Raw genomic sequence first — 27,657 nt, 5'->3', positions numbered from 1 at the left:
AAAATACTCAGGGGCAGATAGAGAAGCAGCCGTTTTTTGCCAAAACTCAGATACGGCTTTTTGACATTGCTTCGTAATTGTTTACGAAGGGTAGGGATGCCGTAGGCTTTGTAAAATCTAGCCGAGAACTGCTTCCCAGCGCTCGTGCTGCTAATTAATTTGGGGTAAACGGAGTCTGATCAATTCTTTGTGAAATACAGCTTAGAGACAGTGCCTTCACTGAATTCTATATCGAAAGAGGGGTATTTCGAACAGATAGACAGAAATCCAGAAAGCGACCTCATACATATGGGTTGTTGTTTCATACATCTTTGGCATCACCTGGGCCACAAACGATTATAGGCTCTGGGGTCTACCTAATCTGCATATGTGTATTCTAAACCCAGAGACTCAATGAATTCATGTACAAAATCTGAAACTTTGATATACAATGACATATAGGTATATCTTGTGTATCGTAATGAATAATACTGAGGTCACTATTTTTGCATTAAGACAGATGAAATTAAGTACATCACATTTTATTTTGCCTTGAGAAAAGTCGGTGGAATGTTTTTACGATTGTGTGTTTTGCAAAACAGAGCGGTGCTCCTTATTTACCTGAGCTGCAGCCAGGTGAGGTGAGGCGCCATCCCCACAGAAATTGGGTGAGTGATATCATGTCAATTGAATTGTTAAAAACATGAACACAAGAATATCACTACTATAGAGTGCATTCTGTGACGAATATGTTTGTTTTTCTCCTTTTCTTTCCATGTCTGCATGACTATTTTAGATTGTGGTGGAGAATGTACACTTGACAAACAGGTGACATAATTCCTTTTATTCTTTTTTCACGTTATTGTACAGCAGTAGCAACATCTAGGTCCTGATGAATGCATAGGATCAATTCCATATAAATGCAGAAACATGTCGACCACTTGCTGAGTAGATATTATGTTAAATCTGCTTTTCACTTTTCACTTGTTTTTAAACTTAGGGGTCTGAGAGAAAACATTAAATATAACTATTCTACTCAGTTTCACCTAATTTTATTCACTTCACTTACTTTCACTTGCACTGCTTTTTTCAGTTGTAACATCACATCAACACCATACTGACACCACTCAGTGAAACAACCAACGTCAGTCTCCTTACTCACACAGTCTCCTTTTTACAACTAGTGTGACTGTATGTGCACTAACTCCTGGGCAAGGAGAACCCAAATGATGTAAGAGTGGTGGTACAGAGAGACAACTGATGGGAAAAATTCCTACCCTGACTGTATGTTGCATGGATGTGTGCTCAAATGGTGTCTATGTCCAACTTTTTTCAACCCACAATTTTCTTTTTGTCGTGTAGCGGTTTGTTTAGGAGAGAAACTTGCTTGTGACTCCTGGATACCTTTTGTTGTAATTAGTTCTTCTGTTAGGGGCATGTATCCAGTACAGAGTCATTAAAGTAGCCCTTAGACCCTCATTTAAATAGTGTGTGTTTCAGTAGGAAGATGGATACCTGACTATGGTTACCCCAGATGTTTTGCCTAGTGTTTAGCTGGGTTTTGACTTAGTTGGCCTGGGATCCTGCTAATCAGGACCCCAGGCTATCTGCTCTCTCTGTAAAATGGACTCCATGTACCTTAGGTACATCTCCAATTGGATATTGGGTCACCTTATGAGCCCCTATAGTGTGTACTATAGGTACCCAGGGCATAGGTGCATCCAAGGCCTACCAGGGGCTGCAGCATATCTTTTGCCACCCCTGGCTGGCCATCCAAACTGACACAATTGGCTGATCACTCAGCTAGGGCAAGGTGGTGTAATCACCCCTTGCTTAGATATAGTATACCTATGTCTAAACCTATATCTGGACAAATATACACCTATAAGTCACTCCTATGGCAGGCCTTAACAATCCTGGAGGCAGAGTGCTTGGTTTTATGTGAGATGGTGCTCTAGCATGAGCTGAGCCTGTCTGCAGCTTTCGGAACAATGTCCTGAAAGCTGTTCTGGGATATTGCCATACCATATACTCTTAAGTGCATTATGAACCTCGTGGATAAATGCTATCTATGGTTTGGCTTTATCAAAACATGTTGTGTAAGGTGTCATACGCTTTGGAATACTACCCCCTCGCCAGTCCTGGCAACAGGGGTAGCATTCCACCTTTCTAGAGGGAGAAGACATGTTACTTTCCCTAAATGCGGTTAAATCAAACCAGAGCCTCAGCATCACAAAATGGATGCTGCTGCCACAGACACAAGTCTGGCCTCCTTCTGCTGACCGAAACACCGGCAGGGGAGGCTTGGACAAAAGGTTTCCTGTCACAGGGAAGTGTTACACCACCCCAGACAGGAGATAGTGGATTGAGGCAGGGAGGGCTGAATGAAACTAGACACTGCCTGGGGCGCACAAGGTGTCCCAGGCAAAGCCCAGTTCAAACCGGTGCTGGGGCACTCCAGCCCCAGCTCTGGCGCAAAACTGGACAAGGGGAAGGGGTGTAACCACCCCCTTCCTGGGTCCCACCCATAGGAGGGACCTAGCAGGAGATCCAGCCCCTTGATTTGGAATAAAGGTAGAAGCTGTGCCGATAGACATCAAATCATCCTGACTGAAACTTTGAAACAAAACTCTGGACCCTTCGACATCCTACTCGACGTAGAAGACTGAAGAATCTCCCTTGTGGTCAAGGAGGGGCCACCCTGTGAAAGCAGGCACCATCAGCGCTCTAAGGTTTTCTTTGCCGTTGCTCCTGCCGGATCTTGAACGACAGAGACCAACAAGACTTGGACTCCCAGACTTCCAACAGCCCGATTTACAGTCCTAGCAAAGTTGAGCCCCATGGAGGCGACGTGAGACATGGGACCGGCCATCTTGGAAAGCCAGCAAGTGCTTACTGTGCAGCTCCTCAGGCATCCTCAAAGCTGTGCATTGGGGATTGAGAAGCCCCAGCCCCAAGCAGCCTATGCACCGAAGATCACCTCTTCACACTCACGAGTGCTGCGTGGGGCCCTTTTGCACTTTTCCTGCTTGTTGCGTTGTCCGGTCACTTGCCCGTTGGCTAGTGGCCTCTGTGACGACGAACCTTCAACTTTACACTGCTGGTCTGGTTGCTCCAGACTGGCCCTAGCTTCCCTGAAAAGGAGCCAGTGATCTGACCTTGCTGGTCCGATCCAGAAGCCATCTTCCATTCCTGCGTTGGTTGCATTTGCCAAGACCTGTTGACTCTGATTCGAGAAACAACACCGCCGACAGCGAGAGCCTTTGTGGGATAACCCGTGTTCAACTCCTGCTTGTCATCGATACTTCCTGGTCCACGTGGTAGCGGAGACAAACTACTCAACATCACCTGATTGCAACCCAACATCACCTGGTTCCTTCCTGGTTCCATCCTGGTCACTGGCTAGTGACCTAGACTCCGTCCCCTCTGCTTTCAGGTACCCTATATCTTCGATCCACCCTTGGATCCAACCGGACTCTTCTCACCTGGTCGCCTGCAGCATCTTTTCCTCCAGGCTCCACAGAACTCCACAAAGAAACCCGACGCACTTTGACACCTATGCACCCGCTTCCTGTTGTGGAAACTCAATACGGTCTGGTGAACATTATCTGCGCCATCTTCCCTTTTGCCCCGATGCCACACTCTTCGTCGCCCACGCCCACCACATTAGCTGCCTTGACCAGAACCACCCTCTGCACACCCCTGACCCCCAGCACGGCTCTCCACCTACACAAGCACCCCCACGCACTGATCACTCCCGCTTTCACATGCCTTGCGCGTAAGCGGCAGTCATTTTGAGCACCATGGCCCCTCTGCCCCTCGCTGATAGCCAGCGCGTCTCTCTCTCTCTCTCTCTCTCTCTCTCTCTCTCTCTCTCTCTCTCTCTCTCTCTCTCTCTCTTAACCTCACAGGCATCCCCCGCACGCTGACGACCCCCTCACTCTCACATGCCTTGGGTCATAAACTCCTCTTCAGCGCAGATCTGCCTCGGAATCCCATCCTGTTCCCAGCGCGACACCTCCCTTCATTCCTTTCATAGTCTCAGGCCCTTTGATGCAAACCTCTCTTTTCTGTGTGCTCGTCTGTCTTCCTTGTTCCCAAGCCACCACCTGGCCCTGCGGATACTGTTTATTACCCCGTACAGTAGGAAGCCTCCCCTCCCCATCAAAAGACCCTCGAGCCGATCAAAGCCCCCACCCTACGAGATCCGATCAAACTTCACACATTCCGTGAATCGGCGGAATGTCCAGCTGCGCGATAGCCATCACCTGTTGTTACCGGGGTGGGGACTTCAACTGTAAATGTGTGTGGGAACGGGCCTGAAGGGGAGATTCCGAGGATATCCTTTTATGTTTCAAAGCATTGCAAGAATGTGTTACATGCAATAAAGATCATAAACCCGTGTATAAGAGGCCAGGCCTCGAGAGATGCGATTAGAGCACCTCGTGACGATACTTGCTGTCCGAATTGATGTGTTCTCCTCCGGAGAGAATAAACCCTCGTTTCCTGCCTTTCAGTCTCCAGCGCCTGCTTCTTCATTGATTAAATATTGGTGGGTCATAGAGGCGACACCGCCGGGCAACACAAAAAGGGTCTTTGGTCACGGGTTGTCTAAGACCCCTTTTACAATTGGCGTCCCAAGCGTGGGGCCCATCAGCGACTCGTGGATCCAGTGGGAGAGGTCCTGACGACAGAGTGAACGACTGCAACGATCGGAAGGTACCCTGTCCGATAGACCCTCGTCTGACAGCCGATCATCCGAACTTCACTGGTTCCGAACGGACCTCTCTCGAGTGATCTACGGTCCTGACTGGGAACCATCAGGAGTGCCACGAGGAGTACGAAGGGAAGAGGACGATCGGGCGCTGGATTCGGAAGACAAGAAACTGTCCATACGGTCCGGGTAAGGTCGTGTAAACACGACGAATTGCGGAATGATTGATGATTAATGGAAAATACTAGTATTTATTCTTTGTTAATTTATTTGGAGTTTCGCTGTCGGCAAACGGAGAAACAACCGGCTCTCTCTTTGCAAGCAGTGAAGGATAGGTAACGCACCCGTCGTGCCTATCTTTCTCCCCCACTGATCAATTGCCCCTCCCCATTGATTAACTGTTACGGATTGTTTTCTGGAGATTCTCTGTCTGCAAACAGGAAAAAAAATAGGTCCCCCTCTTTGCAGATAGTGAAAGGGTAGGTGACGCAGACCTTTGCGGGCCTACTTATTCTCCCCATTGACCATTTTTATTTTTATTTTTATTTATTGACCAAACACTGATTGCCCGATATTGGTTCTTGAGGTATTCACTGCCTGCAAACAACGTAGAATAGAAATATTCTGTCTAGTCTTTGCACGCAGTGATAAGATAGGTAGTGCTGACTATTATCCCCATTGTGATCCGTCATGCCTGTCTTCTCCCCACTGATGGATAGCTGGTTCAACCCGGACCGTTTATTAGAGGTGGACCATCTAGCCCCGCTGGAAGGCACCCCTAATAAAGACATGTTCACAAAGTATGGATTAATTACCATCGCCTATAGTAAGCTATGGCACAAGTATACCAAAACAAACCAAGAGAAACAGTGGCCACTGATAGGATCCTTCGATTTAGACGAAATAGAAACGGTGGAAATAGCCCTTCGTAATAATAAGACAACGCCTATTATGCTCGATAGTCTCGGTATGTGGCGCAAAGAGGCTACGCAACGAAAAGAAAGAGACGAAGCCAAAGTAGTTAAAGAAACGCGACAGGCAATCCTCCAAACGTCTGGTTGGCAAAAGGAAGGGCCAAAGACGACACAGTTCCGAGGATTAGACACAAAAAGAGAACGGTGTAAAGGGCTGTGCCGACGGGACAACCCCGAGACACAACGACCCAAAAGTAATCCCCCGACACTATGCACAGGACGAGCAGATTTAAGGCAAAATCAATGTGCTTTCTGTAAATGTCTCGGACACTGGAAAGCCCAATGCCCGACTCTACAGAACATAAGTAAGAGCGGAGGGTCGACAGAAATAACAGGCCGGCAGAAAGGGAAAAGGCGCGAGACAAAAACAAATCAGACTAACACGGACAGGACGGATAGAACCACCACGTTCGATTATGCTCGATGGCACAAATTTCGTCAGACCAATTTTAACGACATGTTAGAGTTCTGGGAATGATTGCCCCCTGTTGCCCCCCCCACTCTGAAAAACAAAAGCAAATACAGGCTTGCGTAGACAACCTCCCGTTAGAAAAAGGACTCAGGGAAACCAAGCATCTGTTATATAATTTAGGATTTAATTACGGTAAAGATAACACACAACCAAAGATAAATAGAAAAACTAGTAAAACATTCTTTAAAGCAAACTGTACTAATAGGAACAATACAAAACATATTACGCTCACTCCGGAAGTTCTCAAAATGTAACAGGTCAACGGTCCCGCCCATCCGGAAGGTGAAACACACAACACGTGTGGGGCGGGGCCTGCCACCAGCCATAGACCAAAAGAAATCGCCGACGAGAAGGTACAGGAGGCTCCATGGGCCGACGTGAAATGGTCTCCCCATACTCTCCTTCCTGGGGTGACGTCCCCCGGGCCACGAGTAGGGAGGGGGCGGATGCAGGTGACCCCCTCCCTCGTATCTCCTGGTCCGGCCATCACGAATTCCTCCATCGAACTGATGCAGGGTGGGCTGGGAGAGAGAGGCGACGCGGACGAACCTCTCCCACCTCCACAGGTAGGAGGTTTCCCAGCCCCAACCCGGCGCCGATGTCCTCCAGCCTGGCGACGGCCATATACCTGCGCAGCACAGAACTTACAATGTCCGACGGCCATATACTTGCGCAGCACAGAACTTACAATGTCCGACGCACATATACTTGCGCAGCACAGAACGTACAATGTCCGACGGACCTATTTCCGCAGCACCGGACATACAATGGTCCCCCAAGAGTCGGAGTCAGGGGTGTAGGGTGGTCATCATGTGCACCCCTGATTCAAAGGGACGGCGTGGGATGCGCCGGGAGAGGGAGGCGGCACGGACGAGCCTCCCTCACCTCCCCAGATGAAGGCTCCACAGCTGCACCCTGGCGCCCCGAACCAAAATGTCCTGCTCCAACAGCATGATGTTCTGTCTTTGTCGCCACAAGAAGTTTTCTTCCACTCCTGAAAGACACGACGAAGGGCGGCGGCTGCAGGGTCTCAAAATGGCGTCCGGGCCCTCTGGAAGACGGGTCTAGGCCGCTGGAGTAACTTTGTCCGAAATTGCAACTCGGGCGCTTGCCCACCTGGACACAAGCCCCCACCTTCGACAAACATCCCCTCGACTTTGAAGATTCTACCAAAGTCCCAGGAGCCCTCGGCCCCTTCAGGCTTCCGGTGGGGAACAGCTGCATTGATCACTAATAAAATAACCACGACACAGCCACAAGACGGTGGTGCTCTCGTGTCAGCGCCAGCTTTAGTCTGAACCACCCAGGAACATTGAGGGCTAACGAACTCGAGTAAGTTCTGGCTGAACATCAACGTGACCCGGTAAGAAAGATTCTACTTCCCTCCCCCTTTTGATTGACGGTCCACACCACCAGCCCCTCTGTTAGCACAGGTTTTTGAACTACCGAAAGGGACTCTGGTCCAACCGCCAATCGTCGGAGACATTTTTTGCCCCTGATGCTACTCCCGGACTAACCCGGCCTCGCCCAAAATGGCGCCGGTATCAATAGGAACTAACGGACACCTCGTGGTGTTCTTTAGCTAATGAGACTTGATGTACTAAGATATGTATGTGAACCATTGTACACTTGACGAAAAGGGAGGAGGGTTCACTTGGCGAACATTTGAAAGGATCCCGTTAAAATGTTGATTTCGATGTACGATTTATTTTGATATTTATTGTAACCGGTACATAACGTCGCTTATGATGCACGCCCACGGTATACATCTAGGAAATGTGATTGCAATGAGCTTGACTGTGTTTCCATTTACGAACTAAAATGCCCCTGATCCCTCAGCTATTAATAGACGTTTTAAGTTCCTTGCAAATAACTAGGTAGATCTTTTTATATTTTTTTAAATGTTGCAAAATAGCCCCCTACTGTATGTGCTTCAGCCGTCGCCATGTCCGGCCAAATACGATTGCACTCTCATATTTATTTTCTGAACGATTATGCAAATAAAGGTTTTCCAAACTATGAACAGGTATCGCATACTTTTGTAAATGTGGTAATTGGCGGGAGGGCTATTCTGTGCGCAACAGTTCTGCTCTCTTTTCAAGGTTATTAGAAAATGATTGTTCGGCCCTGGATTGATGATCGAATCAAAAGGTACGATACGCTGCCTCCAAATATGTGACTAGGCTCAGGAACTAACGCATGAAGAAGGACCTCGACTTCTGAGAATGGGTAAAGTAAAGCGGTGTGAATGATAGAATGTTATAAAGGTATGGTGGTCGAAGGTACTAAGGGACAGGGTTGACCGAAGAACTGATATGCCTTAGAACATCACAGCTTTGGGAATGATTTAAGGATCCCGATGGCTAGATACATCTACAAAACCAGGTACCTCGCGCTAGGCGCCTCTGATTCCTCTTTTTAGCGTTTCCCTACACACGATCTATAATGCCACCCTCGAACCCCCCATGAACAACCTATCACACTGCCCGCTCCCTTGACTTCAGAAACCAAGACCCTAGGGATTATATCCCGAGGAGATAAGTACGAGTATATGGTAAGTAAATAACTTTCGTGCCCGTACATTTGATATGCTCGAATGTTGTTCCCCCTCCCTTTTCCTTTTTCTCCCTCTGCAGGTTACATTGGAATCACGATTAGGGTATAGTAAAAGATCTGGAGCCACGTCACATCCGATACATGAAGCGGACTAACGCTGCAAGATGACATCTAAAGACACCCAACTCTATGCACATCCTTTTTGTACCTGACCTAATGCTCATCCGTCCCAAACTGCATGCTTTCTACATCCTAACACAGACCCGAAACGTCTCGTATTGGGTAATGCACTGAATAGCCTAGATGGTACACAGTCACTCTCCAGGACACATGTGTATCATTTAGCCTATCGTTGCACATCTCTCTCTCTCTCTCTCTCTCTCTCTCTCTCTCTCTCTCTCTCTCTCTCTCTCTCTCTCTCCCTAACGACTGGCACCTAATTGGCGAACCTGGTGTACCACCCAATTGGCTCCAAATACCACAAGTATTTGCACAAAATTTGTCTTAAATATAAATTGCATCGATACCACGTTACTACCTCTCCTTTTCTGCTAAATATTGATGAAACCTAGATTGACCGAAAAGAAAGGGACAGGTAAGACGGCTAAGGTTCTCTAATCTGACCCATTTTGAGGGAACTACTTGTCAGTGGCACCCATGATAAAATGTTTCTGATAACGCGACCTTCCCCGTCCCAAAATTGTATCATTGCCCCAATCAGCAAAGGCGATCGAGGTATACCCGCCTTCCCAGGACACCATCAGTTTTGTATCGGCTGCCCCAGACGAGAATTTGAAAAATGTCCCTTGCTCCAATTCACTGTGTTCCTAGTTGTTTTCCATAAGACCCCACTCGCCTCAAAGATGAGTTTAATAGTTATCGCAAGCCCCCCCCGAGTTTTTTAATGAAGTAGCCAGGTTGTAAGAAACGATGTAGAGATTAGAATGTTTACAAAGTTAAAATTAGATCGAAAAATGAAAGAACTTGTTGTATTAAACCTTGTTGAAAATGAGATGTTTAGCCAAAGGATAAGACGCATTGATGTAATGGAGAATAGTTTAGCCTATGTTCATTCCTCAGAAGGATGCCTATCAGACTATGGTGAATAACACGTTACCCTTTTCCGTAAAATACAAAGCCCTGAAGACCGGTCTAGCCTTGCAAGACTCGTACTAGGGAAATGGGTCTCTGACAGAAGAACTGACACGACTGTAATAAACGAATGCAATGAATGGGTATCAGACCTCGTACCACGACAAATGAATGTAATAACCAACAAAACGCCAAAGAAATAGCCACAAAGGAAAATTGTTGGGAATCCAGCAAACCTATCGTCAATTGTTTATACATTGGCTGCAAACCTCAATGTGGCGGATGTTTACCCCAGTTGCTTGGTGTTGGGAGAGAAATAGATTAACGTAATTTCCTACCTCTGCAAAATCTCTAAAGACTGTCTTTTCAAACTCATTTAAGGGTACCACCGTCGGAGGAGAAAGAGACCGGATGTGGGAGCACGCGGCCTGACTGCAGATTGTGGAACCTCAGCAACGGAGACCAAGGCGAGACCACAACAGTAAGGAGTCGCAGGACAAGGCACTGTTTCCAACAGAACTAAAGGAAAGGGCTGACCTGAGGCCCCTGCTCTATGATCGACGCGTGCCGAAAGGTCCCCGCTCTCTGAACGTGATTATGGACCCGCCTGTCTAAAATTTTCCGTCTCCCTGGTCTGTTCCCGACTTGGCCCCGCTCCATCCCCTCCTCCTCCGACCCACCATAAGGACTACTCACACACACCCCCTTCCACCTGAACTTTCAAAATCCTCTAAATCCTACTGAGCCATCCAGAGAAGGGTATTTCCTGCGTCAAAAGGGAGGGAGCTCAGACTAAATAGACCACGAACTATGTTAATCTCAGAACGGTGACCTAAACTCCACCAAGGGTCGCTCCAAAGAGAAGATGAACGAAGTATGTGGTTCTACCCGCTGCTGAGCGCCTCGAAGATGATGGAAGCAACAGGAAATACCCACCACAGAAACCCAAGAACAGACAAACTCCACAACTCAAAGACAATTGCACCCTTCACCACAATCCTTTTCTGTCTCCTTCTAATGACCACTCTCTGGATTATGGAAGAAAATGCATCTGCTCCGAAACCGTAACGCATTTCTCCCATGAGGTCTGGCGAAACAGTACAAAGGCACTCTCCTGCCCGCAGACCTCCAACGGCTCAACCCACATGGACATTCCTGCTAACGAACGAATTGTAATACAGGTGTTCAACAGTGCCAACAGAAGACGACAAAGAATGCCGAGAACTGACTAATAATGGTCCACGACCATAAGACACTGGGAACACTGATTATTGTTTTTTTACTATGTCTCATTTCTCTCCCAACCACCATTGAATTGACTATGCTCCAACCGAGTACAAAAAGAACCTACTTACGTGGTAACCTATCGGCTCCTATTCCGAATGACTACAAGCATCTATGATCTGTACCCAACGCTCTCACTGCATAATTTTTGTCTGATATTGCATTACTACGACTTTCCTGCAACCAAGCTTAACGATGAGCCCGCCCACTGGATGAATAGATTTTAAAAATGTGATGTTTATGTACAGTTCCTTCACCTGGGTTATCACTGCCTTACTTATGACCACAACAGTAGACATAGATAGGAAATAGGCCAGCAAGATGTCTTAGAAATGTTAAAGGGAGGACTGTGGAAACTCAATACGGTCTGGTGAACATTATCTGCGCCATCTTCCCTTTTGCCCCGATGCCACACTCTTCGTCGCCCACGCCCACCACATTAGCTGCCTTGACCAGAACCACCCTCTGCACACCCCTGACCCCCAGCACGGCTCTCCACCTACACAAGCACCCCCACGCACTGATCACTCCCGCTTTCACATGCCTTGCGCGTAAGCGGCAGTCATTTTGAGCACCATGGCCCCTCTGCCCCTCGCTGATAGCCAGCGCGTCTCTCTCTCTCTCTCTCTCTCTCTCTCTCTCTCTCTCTCTCTCTCTCTCTCTCTCTCTTAACCTCACAGGCATCCCCCGCACGCTGACGACCCCCTCACTCTCACATGCCTTGGGTCATAAACCCCTCTTCAGCGCAGATCTGCCTCGGAATCCCATCCTGTTCCCAGCGCGACACCTCCCTTCATTCCTTTCATAGTCTCAGGCCCTTTGATGCAAACCTCCCTTTTCTGTGTACTCGTCTGTCTTCCTTGTTCCCAAGCCACCACCTGGCCCTGCGGATACTGTTTATTACCCCGTACAGTAGGAAGCCTCCCCTCCCCATCAAAAGACCCTCGAGCCGATCAAAGCCCCCACCCTTCGAGATCCGATCAAACTTCACACATTCCGTGAATCGGCGGAATGTCCAGCTGCGCGATAGCCATCACCTGTTGTTACCGGGGTGGGGACTTCAACTGTAAATGTGTGTGGGAACGGGCCTGAAGGGGAGATTCCGAGGATATCCTTTTATGTTTCAAAGCATTGCAAGAATGTGTTACATGCAATAAAGATCATAAACCCGTGTATAAGAGGCCAGGCCTCGAGAGATGCGATTAGAGCACCTCGTGACGATACTTGCTGTCCGAATTGATGTGTTCTCCTCCGGAGAGAATAAACCCTCGTTTCCTGCCTTTCAGTCTCCAGCGCCTGCTTCTTCATTGATTAAATATTGGTGGGTCATAGAGGCGACACCGCCGGGCAACACAAAAAGGGTCTTTGGTCACGGGTTGTCTAAGACCCCTTTTACACTGTGGGTGAGGTAACGAGGGTACTCCAGTTCCCCTGTAGTTATTTACATCCCTAGCATCCTAGTTTTAAGTGGCTAAGTTCTAGTCCAGTCGGAAGACTCCCAACCTATAACTTTCAAATTTTTACGCACCATTGACTTGTATGGTAAACACAGTTGCCTATAGACACTGCACCCGCATCCTGTGGCCCTCCTATGTCCTAACCTTTGTTAGTCCAGTGTATCACCCGCGATTCTCAAGGCCCTAGGCCTTACCATTGTTCATGACGTGGTACTTATACCATTTTTTTAATATATGGTTTGACGGGCCACCCGCCTATCCATAGCTGTGCAACTTGTGTATGTTATATGAAGTTTTTTGTTTAACGCTTGTGCTTCTGTGCTCATAAAGAGTATAGGGGATTATTCTAGTAATAAATACATATATTTTATAAAATATAACTTGTGTGGTGTCCTTTCATTTGATGTCAAAAGGATTGCATATGGTAAAAAAGCTGGCTTCACATGCCCTCCTGAGTTTAGCCTAAGACTGCTTTTGTCCATGCTACCATTAGGATAGCTGGTCTATAAGGTTGACTAACAACCAATCACCATAAGGGTCATTTGGACTGGTGCAAGGTGCTCACTAGAATAGTGATCATCATATACCAGGCCAACTTCTCACATATGGTCTTCTTACATCTAATGTTACTCAAATGTTCCATAATCCTTATTTTGATCTGTATTGTTGTCATTCTTACATAAAAATAGTTGCAGGAGCACCTTATCAGATACATCACATTCTGTGAGTTGCAATTAGTAGGTGTATTTAGATTTCACAGGGACCTCAGTCCTACATTGGCTGTTTTTACGTGATCTGTCAATGGACAAGCATTGCATAATGTCCTACTACTGGTATTAAGTCCCACAGGTTGGGTTCACTCCTTGGTTTCCTTGTGATTGTTCTTGTATGTCCCAGGGAGTCCTTTAGAGTCCCACTTTTCTTAAATGAGAACAATGGTCTTTGTAGGTTCAAACCTCCGGAATTAAGAATCTGCCAATTCTTGTTCACAATTTTCTTAACATAGATAGAGGCTGTACTGAATGTTGTAACGCAGATGTTTTTGTCTTCCTCGTGTTTCTCACGGGTCTCCAAAAGGGATTCCTTATTAGTATTCATTGCTCATTTCCATGCCTTTGCGATCAGCAGTCTTGGATAATTTTGTACTTGCAGTTTTTCACTCAGCTCTTTTGCTTCTACCTCAAAGTTGTTAATCTCCGTAGAATTTCTCCGGATCCTAAGGAACAGTCTATAGGGTAGATTCTCTTTAAGGGCTTTTGGGTGAAAGCTTTCAAACAGCAAAAACATATTTTTGTCTGTGGGTTTATGATATAATCCACCTATCAACCTATCATCCTTTGGTTTGATTTCTGGATCTAGGAATGGTAATGAAGTGGTTGTTGTTGTAGATGTAAAGAATAAAAAGGCGTTCCTGCTGTTCAACCACACCAGGAATTCTTCAAATGAATTTCTATCTCCTTCCCAAATCAGAAAAACATTGTCAATATAATGGCATCAGATTTTTATCGATTGAGTATAGGGGGTAGCAATGTAAATATATTAGTCCTTAAATTCTGAAATGTAAAGGCATGCCAAACTTGTGGCGAATTAACTGCCCATGGAAGTTTCATGTGACTATAGATACAAAGTATCCTTGTACTGAAATACATTTTTTGTGAGGGCAATATCTGCCAAATTCAAAATAAAGGTTCATGGGGTTTGAAAGTGCCATTCTTCTAAGTATAAGACTTTGTCTATCACTCTCAATGTTACTTCTTGGAGGATATTAGTGTACAATGATTCAATATCCAACCCCAACTTGGAGTTCACTGTTGGGATTCAAGGATATCTATTTTATTAAGTTCCCCAAGGACCTCAAGAATTTCCGGCCCATCTCCCTGCTCCCCTTCCCGGCGAAGGTCATTAAGAAAATCGTCAACATGCAACTTACCCGCTACCTCGAGGTCAACAACATCCTGGACCCGTCCGAGTCCGGATTTTGAAGAAACCACAGCACAGAGACAGCCCTCATTGCCGTCACAGACGACATAAGGGTTCAACTGGACAATGGCAAAACATCAGGCCTGTCACCCCACACTAAAGACACGACTCCAAGAAGCCGGCATCCTAGAGAAGGCCCTGGACTGGACCACGTCCTTCCTCTCCGGCAGAACCCAGAGCGTCCGCCTCCACCTTCTGCTCCTCAGCCACCAACATCATTTGCGGCATACCCCCGGGATCCACCCTCAGCCTGACGCTGTTCAACGTTTACATGGCCCCCCTCCCTCAAGTCACCTGCCAGCACAACCTTAACATCATCTCCTACGATGACGACACCCAGCTCATCCTCTCCCCACCAAGGACCCGCACACCTCCAAAACTAACCTCCACGAGGGAATGACGGCCATCGCCGAATGGATGAGGAACAGCCGACTGAAGCTGAACTCGGACAAGACAGAGATCCTTATCCTCGGGTCCACACCCTGAGCCTGGGACGACTCCTGGTGGCCGACCACGCTTGGAACAGCACTGACGACCATCGTCCATGCACGCAAACGCAACCTCGGATTCATCCTCAACTTCTCCCTCTCCATGTCGAAGCAGGTCAACGCCATCTCCTCCTCCTGCTACAACATCCTCCGCATGCTTCGTAGGATCTACAAGTGGATCCCCACGGAAACAAGACAGACGGTGACACAGGCCCTCATCAGCAGCAGACTGGACTACGGCAACGCTCTCGGGTCGGCACTACACAGGAATCCCGGCCAAACATCTCCGATGACTGCACCGCATCCAAAACTCCCCCGCCAGACTGATCCTCAACATCCCTCGCTGCAGCCGCATCACCCCCCACCTGACAGACCTACACTGGTCCCCCATCGACAAGAGGATCACCTTCAAGCTGCTCACCCGCACACACAAAGCACTCCACAACACCGGTCCAGCCTACCTTAACAGCAGACTCAGCTTCTACACCCCCACCCGCCAGCTCCGCTCCACAAGCCTTGCCCTTGACGCCGTCCCCCGCATCCAACGTACAACCACCGGAGGAAGATCCTTCTCCTACCTCACCGCCAAGACCTGGAACTCCCTCCCCACCCACCTACGGCAGACCCAAGACCTGCTCACCTTCAGGAGGCTCCTCAAGACCTGGCTCTTCAACCAGTAGCGGCACCGCCCACGCCTTGAGACCCTCGCAGGTAAGTAGCACACTCTACAAGTATAATGATTGATTGATTGATTGATTGATTAATTGATTGATTGATCAGGTAGGATGGCTTTTTCACTACTAATGGCCTGAGGAAGAATTCGCAAAATTGCGAAAGGGGTTTCCAATGCCGAATTTATTCTAGACCCAATAGATCTCCCAGGTGGTGGTCTTGCTTGTTTGTGAACCTTTGGCAGTGTATAAAAATAGGGACTTTGTGGTTGCACATTACACAGGAATGTTGCCTCTTTTGGGTCTATCCAATTGTTAGCTAGACCTTCTTCAACCACTCCTCTTATCATTCTCTGGAGTTCTGGAGCGGGGTCACTTTCTAGAATCTTGTAATTCTGTCTGCCCTAGAGTAAACGGAGACACTCAATTTCATAGGCCTCCGTTGTCTGGATCACAGTCAATGCCCCTTTTTCTGCAGGGTTTGTACTTATTTTGGGGTTATGTCTCAGCTCCCTTTGTTAAATAGAAGAACGTTTTTTAGGTTTAAATCATTTTATTGAGCAATGCAGGAGACACGCGTGCAAGAATCAGGCCACACAGGGTCCATCGAATCTACTAGTAAGTGCATTGATAATAAAAAAGCAACAAATAACAGGTACATTCCCGCCTGCCACCCGGAAAGAAAGAAGAGAAAGAAAAGAAAGAAGATGCAGGAAAAACCACCCCTCACCTGGTCCATTACTTCTAAACAGCGCTGTGCCGAACGGTGTGTCATACATAAAGCTAGATCAGTCTATATGGAGGAGTCCGGTGCAGTAAGGGGCATAAGGCACAAATATCTCATGCAGTACAGCTCCCGGAACTCTGGAACTAACAAAGCGAGGAATGGCTGCCAGAGGTCACTAATGGAAAAGTCTTTCCTGGCCAGGGTAAGAGAAATCTTTTCCATGCCCAGCACATGCCACAATCGCTGGTACCACCCAGTGTGTGCGGGAATTCGGGGGGTTCTCTAATGTATTAATATGTTTTGGATGGCTGTGCCTATGGCTATGGCTATCTGCTTCTCTCGCCTAGATTTCAAAGGGTAAGTGAGTATGTTTCATTTGTCTTTGAATATAATGAAGTCAGAGAAGCTCTAACCCAGTGCTTCACTAACAAAGTCCCAGGACCGGATTGTACCCCCCAAGATGTCTTTGTTGATCAGCCAGATCTGTGGGGTCTTGTGCTGACAAATGTTTTTAATGCAGTCACAAAAGTGGGCCCACCAGATTCATGGAAGAAATCAATTTTGATACCAATTTATAAGAAGGGGGACAAATCCAAACCTAAATGTTGCAGGCCAATATCGTTGTTGGATAGCACAGCCAACCTCATGGGCAGGGTTTTACTGAATCGTTTAGAGGATTGGGTAGCTAAAAGCAAGGTTTTATTTCCGGTCCAATACCATTTTTTAAAAGGGTATGGGCACCCAAGATCAATGCCTTAATCTTAGCCTATAAATCGCCAAGTATACCCAAGCAAAGTCTGATAGACTATACCTGACATTCGTGGATTTATCCGCAGCTTTCGACTGCATAGCACATGAAACCTATGGAGGATAATGGAGGAAATAGGCATATGTGGGGCGATCATACTATTTATAAGGCAGCTTTATTCATCAGCTATGGCCTGCATCAGATATGGGAGAGAAGGAGAGTGTGCCAGGGCATTTTCAATTAACAGAGGACTCTGCCAGGGTTGCCTACTTGCCCCATTTATTTTTTCTATTTACACCAACGGGGTAGAATGGGGTAGAAGCGCCCCTGACAGATTATACACTAGACGTCCCGAAAATTAACAATGTTTGCACCCCAATCCTCCTGTATGCTGACGATGCAGTGCTAATCACCCGTACGGGACTGGCCCTACAAAAGTTATTAAACATCTATGTAACCTATATGCAAAAACTAGGGCTGAAAACTAATGAGTCAAAATCTGTTATATTAACCCCTGGAAGAAAGAATAGGAAGGTCCCGAGTTTTTATAATTCTGGGAAAAAAATATCCCACACGATACCTTTTCTTACTTAGGTGTAAATTTCAATAGGCAGCTATCATGGTCCTGTATGCGCTCCACTAACGGGGTTATAATTAGAGAGAAGTATCATCGCTCTCCATTCCTTTATTAAAAATTCCGGGGCAAAGCCTGTCGATATGGTAAGAAAGGTTTATGCTACTAAATCAGTGTTGGTAGCAACTTATGGGGCAGGTATATGGGGGTCATACTAATCCATCTCCCCTCCGAATGATAGAGGACGCCTTCTGGAAAAAGCTAATGGGCCTTCCCATTTAATACCCATACAGAATTGGAGGTCCCATATCTGTCTGTTACAATCTCTGTGGCACCAATAATTTTGTGGCACTCCATCTGGAAAAGGGAGTCTATTCTTCAGACTACCCAAAACCTAATTAATGATTGTTTATCCATGGAAAATGTACATAGAATTCCATTGATTTCATATATCATATCTACCTTCTCACTTTAGGTTTGGAGCACCTATTTACTACCCCCAGGGATTGCATGAGCATCTCAAGGCAGGAGGTAAAAGCCAGTTTTTTAAAACAAAGAGCACATGCCAGATTGCAAACAAACTGTACAAAGGCATTGGTAAAACTGCATCTCGAAGGTCTGAAGCCCTAGGAAGAGTTAAAGTCATACCTATTCACTGTGTCAAAAGTGCGTCATAAATTCTTTTTAATTAGATTCCGACTGAATCTTACCCCGTGCATGTTGGCACACCCTGCACGTATTTACTCTATAAATGACTTACCCTTCTGTCCCTGTGACAGTTCTTCTGCACAATCAAATTTACACATTTTTTTCTTCTGTAAATTTTATAGGGACCCCGTAAAAGATTTATTCTCCCCCTGGTGTGCAAATTTCGTTTTAAACAATGTCATGCAGCAATGTTCTTTTTATAATCCCTGCCTAAGCCCATGGTTTGCTTGTCAGTGGCATCTTGTTTAACTCAATCATGGAAGATCAGGTGGCAGCACAACACCACTGAATGAATTTTTAAATAGTTCCTAATTATCATTGCTATCACTTTGTTACTTCTACTTTCATACTGATATGTATAGCATTCTCTTTTCGTACTGATTGATTAATGATTTTTTAAATGTATTTATCTGCATTTTGTTGTTTTTAAATTGTATTCATCTGTACTTTTATGATCTTATATTATAACTAGTGAATAAATTAATTGACTGACTAGTCATCGAGTGTGCGCTGTATCTAGGTGACCGTATCCGGCCGATGCAATAGAGTGTCCTGGAATCGCCTATGTCTGGTCGGTCGTCGTATCTATGGAAGGGCTAATGTAATCACCACTGGGGCGTGATCAGACAGGTTCGCCACTAATATGTCAGCTGAAAGCATGGCATCCTGGAGAGGCTTAGAACTTAAAAAGTAGTGTAGTCTGGTGTACGTTTTGTGTGCATTAGAGTAAAATGAGAATTCTCGTGACCGAGGGTATTGCTGTCTCCACAGGTCTGTAAGACCTACAGGCACATGCATCAAGCGTTTAAGAAATTGCAAAATTTGCGAATCGTAAAACAATTGCTTTTGCGATTGCAAAATACAGTGTAGCAATGCATCAACTGTATATTTGTAAAAAACACAGGTTTTCGCAAATATAAAGAATCGCTAAAAAGTCTGCAAACTTAATTGCGATTCTGTATTTGTGCCTCCCAAATAGAGAATCACAAATAAAGAGCCGCAAAGACATGCATGAAAAGTCGCAAATTGCGATTTTTCAGAAAATTGCAATTTTGCCAGCGCAAAATAAGAAGGATCAAAACCAGGTGGTAATCATAAGTTTAAATCAGATACAGCTGAAAATCAACTCAAACGTATTTAAACACACCCAGAATTAGCTACCACATTTCACAATGGCAGGGCTTTACCTGATGGAGAGGAGGATGAGGCTGCAGGTTGCTGGACACAGACAGAGGCGAATAAATGAGCGCATTTTCAGAGTCCGCATAACTTTGCTAGGACAGCAACAGGATGAGATATACGATAAGTATAGGCTCAATGCAGCAATGATCCATGATCTGATCAATGAATTGGACCCCATTCTGCAACGACAGACACGTAGGACCAATGCCATCCCAACGAATGTGCAGGTCCTATGTTGCCTACATCTGCTGGCGTCAGGCAGTTTTCAGGGAGTCATTGCAGTAGCTGGAGGTGTGTTCCAAAGCGGACTTTCACAAATATTCAAAGCATTCCTTGATGCCATGATGGCCCGGATAGGGTCACACTTCAATTTCCCTGCCACAGCGCATGACCTTGTTAAAACTAAACAGTCTTTTTACCAGATAGCTTGCTGCCCACATGTTTTAGGTTGTATTGATTGCAGCCATGTGGCAATATGTCAATCAATCAATCAGGAGTTTGTTAAAGAGCAACTAATCACCCGTAAGGGTCTCAAGGCGCTAGGGGTGGGGGGGTGCAGGTTCCATTCCATCATGGAGGGGGTCTGTCGAAGAGCCAGGTTTTGAGGTTTCTTGCGAAGATGGGAAGCGATGTTGTCTGTCTGAGGTGGAGCGGAAGGGAGTTCCATGCTTTGGCCGCGAGGAAGGAGAAGGAGCGGCCTCCCGATCTGGTCTTTCTGGTGCGGGGGACCTTGGCGTAGGAGAGCTGCAACACAGGAATATTTATATAGGAATAGGAAATGTTGTCATTCCCTCAATATTCAGGTTGTTTGCAATGCCAAAAACATAATAACTGACATTGTGGTGGAATTTCCAGGCAGTGCACATGATTCTAATATATTCAGGCAAAGTGGCATTCACACCTGTGTTGTCAGAGGAGAATTTGTGGAGGGACATCTGCTTGGTAAATATGTGTAATTGATTCTCACAGTCATTGTACGTATGTCAATGTCAAACTGCCACTGACCCTTTGCTTACTTACATGTAGGTGACAGAGCATATGCCTTGCGTAATTACCTTATGACGCCCTACCTCAATCCTACAACTGCCAACCAACAGAGGTACAATGCAGCACATATATCACCAAGGAACGTCATAGAGCGCACATTTAGGCTGCTGAAGAGCTTATTCAGATGCCTCCATAAGACTGGTGGAGCACTTCAAACAACCCTGAACAATGCTGCAAGATAGTAGCAGCATGTGCCATGCTGCACAATATTGCAACAAAGGGAGGAATGGAAATGGAGGTGTCTGACAGCTACTCAGAGGATGGGAACCAGCAAGTGTCACACCGCTGTGCAGCAAAAGGGGCAAGCACAGCAGATGGGCGCAGGAGAAGATTGGACAACACACAAAATTACTTCTAAGGTGAGTAATGATGACACAAAAATGGAATATTCAAAGCAATCTTTATGCAAATAAATTATGACCTGAGTGTTGAATCACACTTTCAATGTGACCAGTGGCACAGGAGTCTAGGTAATGGACATATGTGGAATGAAAATGAATGATGACTTGAAAGTCAGTCAAAAGGTCACATTAAGGGGCGTGAGCATAGTGTGAAAGAAGTTCCAGGGTGGCTAAAAAATTAAGAATGTGGGTGGGTGGATCGTGCTGCAGTAGAAGATAGTGTGGAGAAACAACAAAGAGTGTCTACGAGTCACTACAACATAAGAAAAGGACTTAAAGATTTTGACATAGAAGAAGGTGACTGGGTTGTGGTAAGGAGAGGAGGAATTGTGACCAAGGGAGAGAGTACATTTCCCCAAACTATACAAGTAAAAACTGTAAAGAAAATTTTTCTTATTTTAGCAGATGGTTCTGCTTGGAGTTGTGGTAATGTTTCTAAATGCCATGCTCCTTAAGTCATTTCATGATTAATGTGTTTTCCGCGTGTTGTTTTTTTAATTATGTTTTCATTATTGTTCCATGTAAGGGGGGAGATATGTGGGGATTTACTCATGGTAGAATGTTAAGCTTGTTGTCAGGTTAATGAAATGTTGTTCTTTGAAGTAGGCAGATGAGACATTTGGAGCTGGAGGAGAGCTGGAGGTCTTTTTACCTATGTACTACCAATAAAAGAAACTACCAACTTACTTCTGTTGTTGGAGATATCTTCACAGGGTGTCAATTTTTTTTTCAGAAAATTAAATTTTCTTCTTCCTGCCTGTTTGGCTGTCCTCTGCTGTTTGTGCAGCTTCCATTTTCTGATAGATGCCAGGTGTTTCCAATCACTCAGTCCCACTCCTGTTAAGCTCCCAGAGCCAGCTCCCTCCTCTCCCTGAGACTTTGCACTGAAAATGAGGCTTGGGCTGCTCACTTCCGGGTTCTGATGTCATCAAGATGCATCAAAAGGCGTCTTCGGTAATTGCGATTTCGCAAATAGCGAAATCGCTAATAACGAGATCGCAATTACCGAAATTGCTATTTTTTTTCGCAATTTTTCACGATTCTTTATTTTATCGCAATTTTTTTGTTGCATCGCGTTTTGCGATTCTTTTTTTGCGATTCCTTAAAAATCGCAAATAAGGAACCACAAACTTTAACAAAGATGCATGTGCCTGCTAGATCTTGCATTCTGGTTAGCCTGTAGGCGAGAGATCACCAACCTGGCTTGTGCGCTGCGCCGATCTGTCTAAGTCATTATCGAACACCAAGTTGAGATCTCCCCCTATCAATATGAGGCACTCCTGAGTTGCTGTCGCCTCAGTGAGTGCCTTGAGTAAGAATCGTTCCGGACCCTCGTTAGGTGCGTAGATAGACCCCACAGTCAGAGTGTGTCCCCCTATGGTAAATTGGTACTTGAGAAGCCTGCCTTTTATTTCGACCCCTTTCTGCACCACCCTCCCTTAAAAAAAGCCCTTGAGACCAAGATGGCCACCCCTGCAGTCTTGGAGGGTCTGGAGGAAAAGAATTGTGTCTGGAAGGTGCAGGACCGAAGCCTGTGGCAGTCCTTAGTGAGCAAGTGCATCTCCTGAAGGAGGCAGATATCCGCCCCTGTGCTCTCCAAATAAGATAGGAGTACCCTGCATTTAATGGGATTATTGAGCCCTCTCCCATTAAGAGTGAGAATCTTAACTGAGGATGATGGCATCTAGATCCCAGAGGGGGGAGTATTGCCAATCATGAGCACCTGAAGAACAAAGACCCAGGCAGGGCCTACTAGGGACCTCACTCAAAACCAGCGCAAGAACAAAGAAGCAAAAGCACTCCATGGACCGAGGGCTCCCCAGAAACAGGAAAGAAAGAAGGAGAGTGGGTAAAGAGAATGATGAAGTAAAGACCCCCAAAACATGAAACAAAAAGAACAAAGCTCAAAAAGGAGTCCGAACTTGGGTCATTAGTCTGTCATTCAAGGATGAGCAGAGGAAGAGTCTGTTGGGGTATCGTGTGGCCTATGTCAGCCCGGACCCCCTTCCTCCCCCAGCCCCCTAAAGCATCAAAGGAAGGATACACCATAATAACCAGGCTCAGTCATGTGGTTGACCTCTTGGCCAGGGCTTCTGGCAGGGCCTCCAGGGCGGCCTGTTGCTCCTTCTTGACCACCATGGAATCCGGTCGATGGATGCGTTGTCGTCGTCACTGCTGTCTCCATTTAGGTCGACCATCGTTGGACCCCTGATTTGAGCGCTCTCCCTGGTTCGTCTCCTCCGGAAAGTGATCCCCAAAAGTTTTCTGGCTTCAGACAGAAAACGGAGTTGGTACAACTTGCCCTAGTGCCGGAATACGAGGCGGAATGGGTGCCTCCAAGCGTAGGGGATATTGCGTTGGCATAGGACCTCTGTGATGGGCTGGAAGTTCTTGCGTTTCTGAAGTGGGATGGCAGCGAGATCTTGGTAGAGGGTAGGTGTGTGGTTGCGGAAAGAGATTGGTTGGAGCGAGCGGGCTTTGTGCAAGATTTCTTACTTGGTGTGGAAGTCCTGGACATGGACCAAGATGTCCGCTGGGGGCGCCGTCGCCGCCCTGGGTTGGCCCACTCTGTGCACACGGTCCAACTTAAGATCAGTGTCCAGTGGGCTGCCCAGGATATGGATGAAGAGCTCTCGCACATATCTAAAGATGTCACCAGCTTCTTCATTGGTGCTGACCCCTCGAATCCTAATGTTATGGCAGCAGGAGCGGTTCTCGAGGTCCTCCAAGAGAGATTGAACATCTACCTGTTGCTCATGTATTCGGATTACCTCAAGCTGCATGGCCGCCAGTTCGATGTCCCTGGCATCGCTCCGGTCCTCCAGGATCGCCACTTCCTCCCCTATTTCGTCCACACCCTTGTGAATGTCCTTGATGGCTGCCGTGAGATCATGTTACAGTCTGAAGGTCATCTCTCTAGGCAGCAAACAGGGATTCCAAAAAGGCCTGTGTTACTGGCGCATCTGCTGAGGCTGCCATCTGTGCGCCCATCCACCCGGGTTCACCGACCCTCCTCCTTGTGCCTTGGCAAACAAGTCCTTGAGGGATTTTTCTCTTGTGGCTGATTTCTCTTTTCTACCACTGGTGGATGTCATACTCGGCGCACCCAGCTCTGCCGGCACTAGCAGCCACGTATTGGGCTAGGGCAAAAGTCACTGCGGCACAGCATCAGCCGATTCAATGGTCCCACACCACTTCACAAGGGCCTGATGTGTGAGCACAGACAGCAAACCTTACTCGATGCAGGAGATTGCGTCTGCCAACGATCCGCCTGGTCCCCTAGAAGGTATCTAGGCATCCTTGCAGTCCAAGCCCAGGGAAGGTCGTGTCACAGTGTGATAGGAGCCAGAAGAAAGCAGGGAATCAAGGCCGGTGGCCTGTTGTCCATGCACTGTCACCTCTGGTGAAATGGCAGAGTTGTTTGAAAGGGAAATCCAGGCTATGCCAACACAGGGGCGCAACAGCAGCCACAGAGTGCAGGGCTCCCTCAGTGGAACGATTCCAGTCCCCTCAGGCCCAACACCGGGGGATCACAAAACATTGCTGTCAGTGCCGGACAGCCAGCCACATCCCAGAGTCCACAGCCGGGGAACCTGGCCAGCAGGGCCCCACAAAGCAAGCCCAAATGAGATCCCTTTTCGTGGGCACAGGGCAGAAGCACGACCAGAGGCCCATGGTCTAAGTATGTCATTCGCATGGCACAGTGCGGCCCGAGTGCTTCCAGCAAGCCCCGGGCAGTCATAGTTGCAGCAGGGGATGAAGGCGGTAGAACTACCAACCGCAGCTGCTCCTCAATGCGCTCCGAATCGCCTCACCACCGCCTGCTCCACTCTCCGCTGACCTCAGGGCACCCGTGTGGGGTCGCTGTGTGCACCGGCACCCTAAGTAGAGGCCGCAGTTCCACCCAAGATGGTGCCCAGTATTCCACCACTGGCCGCCACCGCCACTGCTCGCAGATTGGATGTGGCGGGGGATGCCTTTGGGACCAGCCGATGTCTCGGGAAAACATCCCTTTTTCATGGGCGCAGGGCAAAATACACAGATAGGGGCCCAGGGTCTAGGTAAGTCTATGTCTCTCCACATCCGGGAACCCAGGGCCCCAGCTCCCACTGCCACGGCCATGCCATCTGTCGCTGAACGCCACTGCTCCGGTGCCCAGGCATAGCTTGGGCCGGGAGCCCTGAGCGCAGTCACGAAGACCCATGAAGCCGCTTCTGGTGGGTTGCTTAGTGTTCCTGGGTGCTGTAGGGAGCGATTCAGCTGTTTTCCATGCAATTCAGGGCCAAAGGCTGGTGCTATAAGTTGGCCGGCGGAGGAGAGAAGGCAAAGCATGTCTTAGCTCTCCGCCATCTTTACCACGCCCGAAGAAAGTTTTTAAGGGTATTTTATTCAGTGATTCAGTGATTCAATTTCCCATATTACTGCTTGATCAAATGTGGCTATTTTAGAAGGTAGCTGTGCTCAGAAAGTTGTCAATGTAGATTTAGGGCATAGGCCTGTGTCCCCTTGTTGGCCTTGATCTTATTTATTTTATTTAAGGTTCTTATAAAGCGCTAACAATCATCCTTGGTAGGATATCACGGCGCTATATTTGCTAGTGTGCAAGTAAATGGCAGTCTAGCGGGGTTCATTCAGGAAGAGGGAAGAGGAAGGATTTTAACTGCTTCCTGAATGTCAGGTGGTCTTCTATGAGTCGGAGGGCTGTGGGTAGTTCGTTCCATTTGACTGCTGCAATATGAGAGAAAGCGCGTTCGCCCATCCTGGCTTTCTTTACCCTGCAGGTTTTTGCGCGAGCCAGAGATTGAGAGCGGAGGTTCCGAGTGGGCGCATAGAACTGAATCCTATTTCTGAGGATGAGGGGACCAGTTTTGTGAAGTGCTCTATGAGTGATGCACATCATTTTAAAGGACGTTCTTTGCCTCATAGGTAGCCAGTGGAGGTGGCGCAGACAGCTCTTGGCCGAATCGTATTTCTTTTTCATACATATAGCTTTGGCTGCTGCGTTCTGCACCATTTGGAGCTTGGAAAAGAGGTAATCGGCCATGCCTACGAACAAAGAGTTGCCGTAGTCCAGCCTACTCATCAGGAGTGACTGGACCAGGATCTTTCTGCACTCCAGTGGAATCCAGGGGAAGACTCTTTTGAGCATTTTTAGGATTCCAAAGCCTTTGCCACAGATGGCAGCTACATGAGTCTTCATGGATAGTGCAGTATCCATGGTTATTCCGAGATTTTTTGCAGTTTGCGCCGGGGTTGGTGGAGTGCCCAGCGCTATAGGCCACCAGCTGTCGTTCCACAGCTCGGTGTGGCTGCCGATCAGGAGGATCTCAGATTTGTCAGCATTGAGTTTTAGGCAATGTTGATCCATCCAGTCGGCCAGCTCGGTAAGACAGTTAAGGAGCCTTTCTTTAGGGTTGTTATTTTCATCAAGGATGACCGTAAGTTGAGTGTCGTCGGCATAGGAACAGATTTCCATGCCCCACTTTCTGCCTATTCCTGCCAGAGATGAAACAAAAATGTTGAACAAAGTTGGGCTTAATGAGGCCCCCTGTGGGACCCCATATTTGATGTTACGGCCTGGGGATGAGAAGTTACCCATGTGCACTGATTGCGATCTATTCGAAAGGAAAGACCGCAGCCAGCCCAGTGCTTTTTCCCGTATGCCCTTGGATGCTAAGGTTTCCAGAAGCAGATGGTGGGGGACGGGTTATGGGTTATTCTTAAAAAAGACTCTCAATCTAATCTTTCTAAAGAACTCAGCAAGTTCCAAGTCAGTTTGAATTGGTCCAACTTATTCGTAGGGACAAACCGTAGTCCTTTAGTGAGAACTTGTTCTTGTTCTTTTGTCAGTGTGATGTCTGTCAAATTCACAATTAGACCGTTTCCCTGCTGGAGCTTGGTAGTACATCTCATGTAATGCGCCGTGTGACCGCATGACCGCGACGTGATGTGTGACCGTGATTCAGATCCTCCCACTGTACTCTCCAACCCTTTTCCTTTGTTTTCCCTCTCCCTCGTCCTCTTCCTAATAAAGGAGTGGGGTTATGATAGTATGGATAGGAGTGTACTTGTGGGTATCCTGGTGACACTATTTCTGAGGGCGGTGGTAGGTGGGGATGCTGCAGGAACATCTGTGTATGTTCTCTGAACATAATTCTACCCCTTCCTCTCTCGTTCCATTTAGGTCTGAACTCAGAGTCACGTTAGTAAAGTTAGAGTTACCAATAGGTTTAGGATAAGAGAACACTATATTTTATGTTAGCATAATAAAGTTTATACAAAGCTTATACTAAAACAAACATAATATTATCAATTAATCGGGTCTGACATTGATGACAATGCAAAGGTCATAATCAGGAAAAAGGTATTGAGTCAATATTAAAATGAATGAAGATTATAAGCTGACGAGGTAACGTAAAAATAATTGTAGAAGTAATCATATTCGAGATAATTACAGGAGAATTAATAGTGCAATAGCTGTAATAAAGATCAAGTCCTAAAGTTAGGAGGCCTAACTTTGCTACTCCTAAACTGAGAAAAATCCTAACTTTAAGACTTTTGGTATTCACAGAAGGCATTTAGGAGTCCTAAAGTTAGGAGTCC

Source organism: Lissotriton vulgaris, chromosome 4_1 (genome assembly GCF_964263255.1).
Source record: "Lissotriton vulgaris chromosome 4_1, aLisVul1.2, whole genome shotgun sequence".
NCBI classification, from domain to species: Eukaryota; Metazoa; Chordata; class Amphibia; order Caudata; family Salamandridae; genus Lissotriton; species Lissotriton vulgaris.
This window is presented reverse-complemented; position numbering follows the sequence as displayed.